Source organism: Neltuma alba, unplaced genomic scaffold (genome assembly GCF_004799145.2).
Source record: "Neltuma alba isolate B1F8T4 unplaced genomic scaffold, ASM479914v2 tig00001272_pilon, whole genome shotgun sequence".
Lineage (NCBI taxonomy): Eukaryota > Viridiplantae > Streptophyta > Magnoliopsida > Fabales > Fabaceae > Neltuma > Neltuma alba.
In genome coordinates, this window is record NW_021632402.1 from 29,693 (window position 1) to 42,874 (window position 13,182).

Genomic DNA, 13,182 nt, shown 5'->3' on the forward strand with positions numbered 1-13,182 from the left:
TATTTTAACACGAAATCTTAAATTCCTATGAATTGCTTATTAGAAGTTGTCATTTGACTTACTAAACTTGTCATTCGTCAAGAAATTGTGGAAATTGTCAATTTAACACAGATTCTTAAATTTGTATGAATTATTTATCAAAAGTTGTTATTCGCCTTATTAGACTTGTTACTGTATTAAATAAACTTGTGATTTTCATATCTAAATATGTTATTTCACTTACTAGACCTATAATTTTCATATTCCAACTTGTTATTTCACTTACTAGACTTGTAATTTTTACATGTAGACTTGTTATTTGATATATTGCACTTATAATTTTCATATTCATACTTGTTATTTCACTTATTAGACTTATAATTTTCATATGCAAACTTGTTATTTAATATACTACATTTGTAATTTTCATATCCAGACTTGTTATTTAATATACTGTACTTGTAATTTCCATATGCAGACTTGTTATTTTATAACACTTATAATTTTCATATCCAAAGTTGTTATTTCATATACAACCTTTATAATTTTTACATTCAGACTTACTATTCGACTCTCTAAATTTGTAATTTTTATAGCTAAACTTGTACTTTCACTTACTAGAATTGTAATTTTCATATACATACTTATTATCTCACTTACTAGAGTTATTATTTTCATATCCTCGCCTAACCAATGAAAGAAGATGACAAATTAAAATCGAAAAGCTTCCAAACCTGACGGTGTCAAAAACATACAACATGTATATATGTTGTGAAGATTGATGTTTAATCGAAGCATCCACATGGTGGGCACAAAGTTATAATGAGAATCAAAATGACATCAAGACTAATCTTTTTTCTTATTTCGTTAGTATCTACCAACTCAAATTGACAAAAATCAAAATGAGAAAAAAAAAAAGAAGAGATCCTGTAATGTGAGGGGGGAAGAAGCAAAACTAAAATCAATAAAACGAAAAACCAAATAGTTTAGCCAAAAAAAAAACACCATCTTTACGGTGGTCGCGGAGCTCCTCCTCTTTAATTCTTTACCCATGGTTGCTAAAAAAGTATTGCTCATCATTGTCTTCATGGTCATAGATTGAGGATGCCCCAACCTCATATCATTCTTCCCAACCTAGTGGCATCCATCGAAGGTCAGCCCCAATCTTGCAATCATTATACTTGTTTCCAATCACAAGCTCGGAGCACATATGGTGTGTTAAATAATTATAATAGAACCAGAGGATAGAGAAAGACGAAGAGAGAGAGAGAGAGAGAAAAAGAAGAAGGAAAGGAAAGAATATCTGGAGAGGAAGAAAGAGAAAAAACATAAGGGCATTTTGTACATTCCACCATCATTTTATATTTACAATTTGGGATTGGGTTCTCGAAAGCTATTTTTCAAATTCAAAGTCTCCAATTACTATTTTATATATTGAGGGTCTTTATTTGCAATTTTCTCAAATTCTTTCCTTCCTTCTCTTTCTTTTTCTTTTTCTCTCTCCCTCACCTTACTTGTATCATCGTCGTACACCCCCTCCCTTTTTCTCTTGTTAGGTAAGAAGGACGTACAAAGGCTATACCCATCTATGTATTGACGTTTTGTGGGGAAATTTAAATTGTAATAACTTTTTCAAAGTAAACATTTCTCACACGTTCAAAAATCTTTGAATACTTTTCATTAAATTTTTGGAGATTTTTGAGACATTTCAAGTGATGCTTGTTTTTGTTTTCCTTCACTATATGTCATTTTTTTTTAATAAACACACGCAATATGGATTTAGTTTGTAAATTAAGATGCAGAAATTGGCAACTTCTGCGAATTACAGACTTATGAATAATTTATTTACTATAATAAGCTTTACTCTCTCGTCACTCAAATGTTAGTAGATTGTAAGTATTTTTTCCCCCCGCTAAAGTATAGGTATCCTCCGGTTGGAGGCAATCTTATTCAAAACACTATCAGGTACTAAATGTGGATGTCACACCTCTTTTTTTACCTCATTATATAACTATTGAAACCATTTAGGACTATTATATAAGCCTTAAGTATGAGAAAATTTTAAATTTTAAACTTAGGTTCCGAGTTACTGTTCACTATTCACAGTATTTTTAGTAAATTTTGAAAATTCATAACTAATTGTAGAAAAATCGAAATGAGATAGGTCCAAGTTCTATAGAAAGCTCTTGACATGCTCTTTAGAGGAAAAATGCTCATTATTATTTAGATCTCATGCATCAGTCCTAAATTTCATTCAAAATAGTACTGTTTATTTAGTTATTTTTTAATTTTTCAAGAATTATGCCTAACTTTAGAAGGGCATAACTTTCTGTACAAAACTCCAAATTTAGTAAATTACCACTTGTTTTAAAGTTAAAAATGAGATTTATAAGCATGCCAAGTTTTAGACCCAGATTCATCCAATCGTTCAAGATCACATTGGTCAAATTTTACTCTCAAAAAGTCAACCTTCATCTTTTTTTTATACCATTCTTGTCTTTTCTTTTCCTTTTCCTTTCATCTAACTTTTCCAATCATGTGACACATACTTCATCATGATTCCTTAACCAATTATTCACATCTAAGGCACCCTTATCACTGATACAACAATTCGATATAATTTCATACATACGCATAACAATGTATATAATTACAAAATATTATTTCAACAACAATAAACTTCCTCCTCTTCCAAGTGAATCCCTTTTCTTTCTCCTTGCTCTCAATGACACCACTTGGGATTCCTATTACTGTTTATACATTGAGGGGGAGTGAGATTTCATAGAAATCTCAGTAGCAATGAATTACAGTTATCATGTAAATCAAGCAAGTATAATGTGACATGTTATAAAACTTCAATATATCGTCAACTCACATAAAATCATATTTTGCATCATACTAAAAGAGGAACATCAACAATTTTATATTGCATATTTCTATGCATTTGGCCAAAGCACAAACAAATGTCATAAAGTCAACCATTACCACCACATAAATTCCTTAATTCAAACAACCAACATAATTACATTAAACAAGCAAAATAAACAATCAGATTATACTTTAATGCTACCTCTTAATCCTTGATGCAATTCGACCTCCTTAAGGGAATTATGCTCTCCTTGAATTATCTACACAAAATCTAGCAATTCAAGTGTAAACACATTCCAATTCATTAATAATTCAAGCATAAACACTAATACTTGACATTAAGCTTAATTACACCCCTTTTTCCTTGATTTTTGCACATAATTATTCCCTCTTTGTTTCCCTTAGTCCATTCCCGCACAAATTTTCATGTAGAATCCAAATGTCTAAACAAATTTATAAAAATCACACTCCTTCCCTTTCATTTAAGCTTGGCTGAATAGGGGTCCCTATTTTTCAAAAATTCCATTTTTAATTCCAAAGATTTCAAGCACCTCCCTTTAATATATTCCTACACAAAAACATCTTTTGAACTCATTAAAATCATCAAATCCACGCAAAACAATTCCTGCACCCTAACTTGATCTGTTCGAAATGAACATATAGGACCCTAGGTGGATTTTCTTTCAAAAACCACTCCATACACCACTTAAACAAGTTTATTCCACTTGATATTCAAGATTTCTATCCTTCCCTAAAGGTCACATGTGCAAATCGAATTGGACAGCAATTTTCCTTAATTTTCCAAGCCAAAAACCCTAACTAAACTAGCTTAAAACCTAGGGATAGGAAGGCTTGAACATACCTTGATGCTTTCTTGGTAAGAACTAAATGATTCCTTGCCCAAATACTCCTCAAATTTTGGTCTCCTTGGTCTGGACACAAAATGGCAGTACCTCCCCCTTTTTTTTTTTCCTAATTTTATAACATTTTTCTTGTATTTTAGGGAGGGGTATTTATAGACAAACCAACCTGCCATTTCCCCCTAATTTAGGATGCCCAAAATGCCAGAAAATAAGGTGAGTTGGAAGCTATCAAATGCAAGATAGCATTAGATTTAACCAAGTGTCCATATACTAGAATTTTCCAACATTTATCCACCAATTTTGGATTTTTCTTTAATTAATTTGAACCGTCCAGAATTCTTACAAAATTGGGCTTAATTCTAGGCCCAATATGGGTTCTACACATGGTTTAGGATGACCTAAAAAGATGGCCCGCAAACCAAATATAAATCCCTGATTTTGAAGCACTCAAAGAGCTTGAAAGAGCATTCAAAGAGCTTTCCACAAATTTTGAAGCACCCTATTTTGATTTTTTTTAGAATTAGTTACAAATTTTTAAAATTAGACAGAAAATCTGGTTTTACCCAGTGAACAGTGTTTTTACGAAACTAGTATCTAAGTTATGAAATTTTGAGTATAAGACCATCCAAAGTGGTCAAAATTGGTTCTAATTAGACTCTAAGATGTACTAGAAGTAAGGTGTGACAGATGGGTTGGGCTATCCTGATCACTCCTTGCTCGGGTTACTGTAACTGTATTGTGGTTACTGTTATCATTGTTGCTGTTGCAGCATCCCTTCCTTGCTCTCTACGAGCTCAGGTTATTCATAACTCTTGTATCGTCTACTATTGTTCCCCTAGTTGGTTTGTTATTACTTGAATTAGATTGATAGGGGGCCTATTCTATTCTCTGCCTTATATCTTGTATCTTATCCTCACTGTACCTACTATCTTCTCTTAACTTCACAAAGAACAACATCACCATATAACCTTTACTTTTGTATATACAACTTGTCCATATACAAACAACAGCGTAGTTCTATTACTCATAGCCAGTCATACCAAAAGTCACTTAGTTAATATGGCTATTTAGAACCCTCTTGGAAAGGAAAAGTAGAGGTAACAAAGTCCTCTAAGACGTCCAGCGTCTGCTCAAAAGTATATTTGTCTACCCTATTACTTATGGACAATACAAACTCCTCCCAAATCCATGTATTTGGAAGAGTAGATATCAGTGCCTCACCCCACATATCAGCATCCAGGGTATGGCTACCCTTATTGACTGGTGTATACAATCGCCTGACCAATGGAAGAAATCAAGGTAAACTGTGGCATACTGATCTTTATTCCTCTTGATGTACCTACACAAGTACTTGAGTTCTTTAATCAAATGCTCCATTGTATTAATTTCCTTAGGCACTGATGATGACCTCTTCCTCAGAGGTAAAGTTCTACTGGGGCCTACCTCATTGTTATGAGTTCTTGATCTAGGCACTGGCCACAAATGTAATCTTGGCTATATAGCTATTGTTGGCTATGTACAGGACTCTGTCTCATCCTCCTGTGACTCTATTATTTTATTCAAGCCCACTCCGGAATGAGTATCCTCAGTTTCTCTAGGGAGTAAGGAATAATAATGTCCTAGTGGGGGAGCAAGATCATTGGGATCTCTTACCAAAGAGTGGTACCATCCTGCGTATGATTCTCCAGGCATCCTCTAGTTAACAACCTCTACTGAGCAATCGTTTTCACAGCATGCCATCTTTCTAACTTTTGTTCTTTTCCTAGTAGTGCCACAAACTAAACCAACAATATAATTCAAGCAATACAATACCAACACAACTCAAAATAACACAGGTCAATATCATGTCGTACAGTACCACAATGCACTGCTAACAAGACATTCATCAAACACATCCAAAACCTTTAATCCAAGGAAAACTTATCACATAATCAAAGCATATTATAGTAAGCCAAAACCTTTACTTTAATATCAAAAAGTGTCACACCTCCTTTATTACTTCATCATACAACCATTGGAACCACTCGAAACCATTATAAAGCCTTAAATATGAGAAAATTTCAAATTTTTAACTTAATTAGGTTCCGAGTTACTGTTTACTATTCACAGCAATTTTAGCCAACTTTGAAAATTCATAACTAATTAAAGAAAAATAAAAAATGAGATCATTTCAAGTTCTATAGAAAGCTCTCGACATGCTATTTAGAGGAAAAATATCTACATTGTTCATTTGATCATTTTTTAATTTTTCAAGATTTATGCCCAACTTTAGAAGGGCATAACTTTCTATACAAAACTCCAAACTTAGTTAATTACCACTTGTTTTAAAGCTAAAAATGAGCTCTATAAGCATGCCAAGTTTCAGATCCAGATTCATCCAATTGCTCAACATCATATTGGTCAAACTTTGCTCCCAAAAAGTTAACCTTATCCCTTTTTCATACCATTCTTGTATTTTCCTTTCATCTAGCTTTTCCAATCATATGACACATACTTCATCATGATTCCTTAACCAATTATTTACATGTAAGGCACCCTTATCACTAATACAACAATTTGATATAATTTCATGCATATACATAACAATGTATATAATTACAAAATATTATTTCAACAACAATAAACTTCCTCCTCTTCCAAGTGAATCCATTTTCTTTCTCCTTGCTCTCAGTGACACCACTTGGGATTCCTATTACTGTTTATACATTGAGGGGGAGTGAGATTTCATAGAAATCTCATTAGCAATGAATTACAATTATCATGTAAATCAAGCAAGTATAATATGACATGTTATAAAACTTTAATACATCCTCAAGTGATATAAAATCATATTTTGCATCATACTAAAAGAGGAACATCAACAATTTCACATTGGTATATTTCTATGCATTTGGCCAAAGCACAAACAAATGTCATAAAGTCAACCATTATCACCACATAAATTTTTCAATTCAAACAACCAACATAATCACATTAAATAAGTAAGATAAACAATTATATTATAGTTCAATGCTACTTCTTAATCCTTAATGCAATTCGGCTTCCTTAAGGGAATTATGCTCTCCTTCAATTTCCTCCACAAAACCTATCAATTCAAGTGTAAACACATTCCAATTCATCAATAATTCAAGCATAAACACTAATACTTGACATTAAGCTTAATTAAATCCCCTTTTTCCTTGATTTTTGGACATAATTATTTCCTCTTTGTTTCCATTGATCTCTTGGTCTATTCCTGCACAAATTTTTGTGTAAAATCCAAATATTTAATCAGATTTATAAAAATCACACTCATTTCCTTTCATTTAAGCTTGGCCGAATAGGGGTCCATATTTTTTAAAAATTTCATTTTTGATTCCAATGATTTCAAACACCTCTCTTTAATATATTCCTACACAAAACCATCTTTTAAACTCATTGGAATCATCAAATCCATGCAAAACAAATTCCTGCACCCCTAACTTGATTTGGCCGAAATGAACATATAGGACCCTAGGTGGATTTTCTTTCAAAAACCACTCCATACACCACTTAAACAAGCTTATTCCACTTGATATTTAAGGTTTCTATCCTTTCCTAAAGGTCACATGTGCAAACTGAATTGGACAACAATTTCCCTTAATTTCTCAAGCCAAAAACCCTAACTAAACTAGTTTAGAACTTAGGGATTAGAAGGCTTGAACATACTTTGATGCTTGCTTAGTAAAAACTAAATGATTCCTTGCCTCTCAAATTTTGGTTTCCTTGGTCTGGATACAAAGTGGCAGCAGCTCCCCCTCTTTTTCTAATTTTCCAACATTTTTCTTGTAATTTAGGGAGGGGTATTTATAGACAGACCAACCTACCATTTTTCCCTGATTTAGGACACCCAAAATGCTAGAAAAAAAGGTGAGTTGGCAGCTATCAAATACAATATAGCTTCAGATTTAACCAAGTGTCCATATACTAGAATTTTCCAACATTTATCCACCAATTTTGGATTTTTCTTTAATTAATTTGAAGCCTCTAGAATTCTCAGGAAACTGGGCTTCATTCCAGGCCCAATGTGGGTCCTACACATGGTTTAGGATATTTCAAAAAGATGACCCACAAACCAAATCAAAATCCCAAACCATTCCGACACTTTATCAGTTACTATTCACTAATAACATTTCATAATTTTTTCAGACCTCCAAAAATTTATTTCTCTTTATGATAATTCACTTTTTAATCTAAGAACATGATCTAAAAAATTTCAGAATTTTTTACCACCTCTAGATATTTATTTTGAATTTTTCCCGATTAGGCCTTTATCAGTAAAACCGTAGGAAATAAATTCCCAAAAATAATTTCCTGTACTTCCAAGGCCAAAAAATAATTTTATAAATTCTCATAAATATTTACATAATTAATTCATTTTTTTCAGGAATTATTGATGACTCTATCTTTTTAAAATAATTATTTTCCTTTAATTTTCACTATTTTTCTGAAAAACCTCTGTATTTGGAAAATTCCATAATAATTCATTTTCAACCGATATCACCTCTATAGCCTCCATTGAGGCTCCAAAACTTCTAATTCACCAATTTTCTATTTTTAAAGAATTTTTTAGAATTTTTTAGAATTTTTCTCAAATTTTCCCACTTTACCCTTCTTAGACCGATAAATTTGAAAATGCCTATCTGGTCCTTTTTTGAGTCTCACACTATGTTTAGTTTTTTAGGCAATCTTCTTTCCCTATTGGCCCTTAAACAAATTTTTTTTCCTTCTATCGATGCTAAATTTGGCGAGATGTGACAGTAAGCATCTTTTCCAACGGGAATTAGATTGTAAGTATTTATTATTATGAATTTAGATAATGACTTTTGGGTCTTGATCATGAGAAAATATTTATTTTGGGTCTTTTGAAGTAATTATAAGTTCCAGAATAATTTTAGAACGACTTTAGAATCTTTGTGAGGTGAATTTAACAATATTTATGAAATTTTAATTATAATAATTTTACACTATTTATTTTTAAGGTATTGTTTGGTATGAGAGAAATGAAGGGGAGGGAAGGAAGAGGAAAATTTTAATGAGCTCTATATAAAAAAAAATTGGAGAAGTGAGGTTTTGAAATTTTAATAAAGAGAAGAAGTAATATAAAAAAGTAATAGAAATAAATTAAAAGTTTTTAACTGCACTTTTTCAATTTTTTAAATGGAATTCATTAAAATTTTTCCTCCCCTCTCCTTCACTCATTTTCCCTTATACTAAACAAATCCTAAGATAACCTTTTAGTCATTTGAGTTATATTTTAATGTTTTCCTATACATGTAATTTCTGTAAACTCTCACTTAGAGCTATTATTGGTTGGAATTGTTGTTTGATTGTTTATGAACTTAAAGAGACCAAAAAACTTAGTGTTTTTTCATGTGGATGCAAACATATTTGTTATGACTGAATATATCATGTATAGAATATTAGTTGATTAAACTTGATACAGGCACACAAATTATTGAGACAGCAAAATGGTAACATAAAATAATATAGGTGTATTATTATTTTTTTTTGTTATTTATTTCTGTTAAGCATGTTGTATATATGTTTGTGGATATACATATGTGAAATGAAATCATAAGAGAAGTTTATCTTTCAAGCATGCTTGTGATTTATTTAATGATTCAGGAGATACTCTAAATTCTTTCAAGTATGCTTATGTGTGAAACGCCCTGCCTTTAACGCCTCAGAGTACGCATTCGCAAGTGTTATGGTTCAAGCAGATCATGATACAAGCCTATGGATTTAAATTTTCAACATAATTACTCAGGTTACTATTCACTGTTTAAGTTCCAGATTACAGGCCCAACTTCAAAAATTCATAACTAATTCTATAAAAATTGTATTGAGGTGTTCTAAAATTTTACAGAAATCTATTTCGATTCTATTTAAGGGAAAAATATCCAATTGGACTTATCCTTGCCTAATTTGTATAGTTTAATCAATAAATATTACTGTTCATTTCGTAAAATCTGGAACTTCCAGATTCTATGCCTCAATTTTGGAAATTCGCATCTCCTTGTGTACACATCCAATTGAGATGATCTAGCTCTCATTTTAAATCTTGGGATATGTACTATCAATATACCAAATCTCGTGACTTAACTCATTCGTTTGATAGGTCAAATGAGAGCTACAAGCTCACTATTCCAGGACCTACGTTTTATCTCATAACATCTCTTTACTTTAATTCTTTTTGTTTCTTTGACATACATAACATAGGCTTACTCTTTCCCATTCATGCTCATACACTCTCATTCATCCCAAAAACATGATGATTAATTACATGGCATCATAGGCATCCATAACATAGATTACAAAATAGGAGAATTACACATTGAATATTAATATCATTTATTAACATGAACAATTCTCCACTTTCTTCTCCTTGCTTCTCATGCCATTATTGCCCATTGATGATTGACCTAAATGGTTGGTTAGGGAGGGGTGAGATTTGGGAGAATCTCAGTAGCAAACAATACCATATTAATCATGCTAGATGGATACTAATGCACTACACGTAACTTGTTTATTCTCTTGTTAATTAGTGACATATTAGCATGCTCAAAGCTAACTTCTTGATGCATGGCCAGGGAGACATAATCTACTCATCATGAATAGCAATTGCAGTAGCTAAAACATGTCACAATAACATTCAGATAACATGTACACAGCAACACACAAGCATACAACATCAAGCAATGACAATAAGTAAGTTCACTACCTTGCACCTCAAGCTTTTCTCTTACTTTTCCTTTGACTCCCTTGACTTTCCAACCATGTAGGCATTCGGTTAACATCATCAAACATCCTCTTGGATGTTCCAAGATCCAAAACATAGTCATAATGATCACACAATCTATTAGGACCAAGAGATTACATAATATTCAAAACTAGCTTTCTTGAACATCAACCCTTTCTCTTGGTTTTAGGATTTTCTTTCTAGCTTTTCTAACATAAATCTCATCATTTTCCATCCTTAAGATCCATTTCTTGTCAATTAGGACCACTTTAGATAGCTTAGATTCAAGAAGATCAAATCTGAAAATTTTGCTTCACGGTACTGTTCACACAGAAATTCCAAAATTTTTGCTCAATTTTAAAAATTCATAATTAATTCTAGAAACATCAAAACTGAGTGGTTCCAAGTCTCACTGAAATGTCCTTAAGTTCTCTTTAAACCAAAAATATTTTCAGAAACCAATTCTATGCTGAACAGTACCGAAATTGTACGGAATTTGATACTCTTTCAAAGGTTAAACACTGTTTCCAGATTTCAAACCCTAACTTTGAAAAATCACCATAAATCATACACATATCCAAATAAAGTGTTCTACCCATGGATTTAAATCTTATAGAGTGTAATTTAATCATGCCAAATTTTATAATCAGATACAAAGAGTAACTTGTTTGAAATAGGCATCAAGTCAGATGATATAACCATCACGTATCTTGATCTTGAAGCTTGAATCTTGTTCCTTCTTCTTGGCCTTCACCCCTACATTTTTCTCTCTAAATTTTGGCAGAGTTTTCCCTCTACAAATGGCTACCAAAATTCTCTCCCAAGGTGGGGTATTTATAGCCAAAACTTTGGCTTGAATGGACCAAAATGCCCTTGGTGGCTAATAGAAAGAGTAAGGGCAATCTTGGAACTTCAAGTTAACTTTTACATCATCATTGCATCATCTTCTTGCATCCTCCTTACCTCATTCTTCTAGAAGGTGCTAGGTGTCACAAAAGTGGTGGAGGAGAAAGGAGATTAGATCCTAGCCATTGGATCAAAACTTGTTCCCTAAGTTTCCTCTTATTTTACTTGGCCCACATTTCTTTGACTTTCTTTATGGCCTTTCGAAGCTCAGAAAATTTTTTTATCTACTTCATAAATTCCTTTTAATTCTTGAGAATATCTATGAATTTTCTCAGGCCATAACACTCCTTTTAAGCCTTGCATAAAATTCATTTACTAAAATACCTTTTTATCGGTATAACCGGCTTTTTAATTTATTAAAACCATTCCACTGGCCTTTTGGTTACAGAACTAATTTTATTAATTAGTACAACCTTTCAATCATTTAATCTCATTTTTGTATACATTTTTGAGGTCTCTTGCTATTTCAAATAATTACCTCAAACAGTATACTTTTTATCGGTCATAACCTTATAAATTCTATTTAAGCTGCCTCAGGGGTTTTTTCATCTTTTCTCTTCACAAAAGAGCCTTAAAATATTATTTTCTATTTTTTTGATATTTTCTTGGAATTCTCTGTATACTCTTCCATTTTTATCTCTGTTGATCATAACTTTCTGAATTTACGGTTTAGTCCCTGCTTGGACTTAACTCCATACAATCCTCTCTTTGAGGTTTCTAACTTAACCCTTGGCCTGTTTCTACTCTCTTTTCTCTTTCTGGGCCCTTAAGACTTTACTAGAGCCTCTAGCCTTGATTATATTTGAGCCCCTGAAAAATTTTACTTTACAGTTTAATCCCTGAAACTGCTTTGACTTCCTTTCTCATCTTTGAGACCTCTGCTAATAGGGGTCTGGTAGCCTATCCAATTCAGGCTATTTCTTATACTTCTAGACCCAAAAGTTAGGATATTACAATATGCACTAGAATTGCTACACATACATGACATGTATTGGTGATTGAACTAAGGAGTTTATGATACCATTTCATATGAGACATTGTAACCATGTAGTTATGCTTATCTGACCAAGTTTGTAGAAGGGAAGTGTGGAACAGTGATACCTTATGGTTTTGTTCTTTCAGAAGAGGAGTCATAGTCTAGATTTGGTCTCTGTACATTTAGCTTGGTACGTCTCGGGTACTGAAGCAGCTTTAGTCTATTAAGTGTGCGTGCCAAACTATGGATAAGCTCATGGTTCTAGTTAGCGAAATAAGGTTGGACGGACCACTAAGGGAGAAAGCATCCATTACATATAGACATGCTATACATATGATTATCATGAATTATGTGGCATTACCTGTTGATAATTATTTAATTTCAACTTTTGCATGCATGCTAGATGATGATTGACTATATGTGATGTTTGTATGTGCATGTTAACCTCTAGATTACTAAGACGTTATTTGCATGTATGCTAGATAATTTTCTAGGAAAAGGTTCAAGGTAGGAAGCAAGATCAGAAGAAACTAGAGGAGTGAGCTTAAAGGCTTTGTTGTGCTCCTTTTGTTTGGTACATTTTTTATTCACTTATGTTTAATTTTGCCACGACTTTAAGATGTGTCTTTTGATTTTGCTTTCTTGTTTTTTTAACTATACTTGATTTAGATGATGGCCCTACAATACTAATTTATAATTCAAAATTTATCTAGACTTTATACTTTGTTTCCTGTTTTTAAAGTGCTTTTATTTTGTCCATTAAGAAAATTTTCTTTTAATCATAGTAGACTTTTATAACTTTAATTTTATCTTTTCTACCATGGTTATTT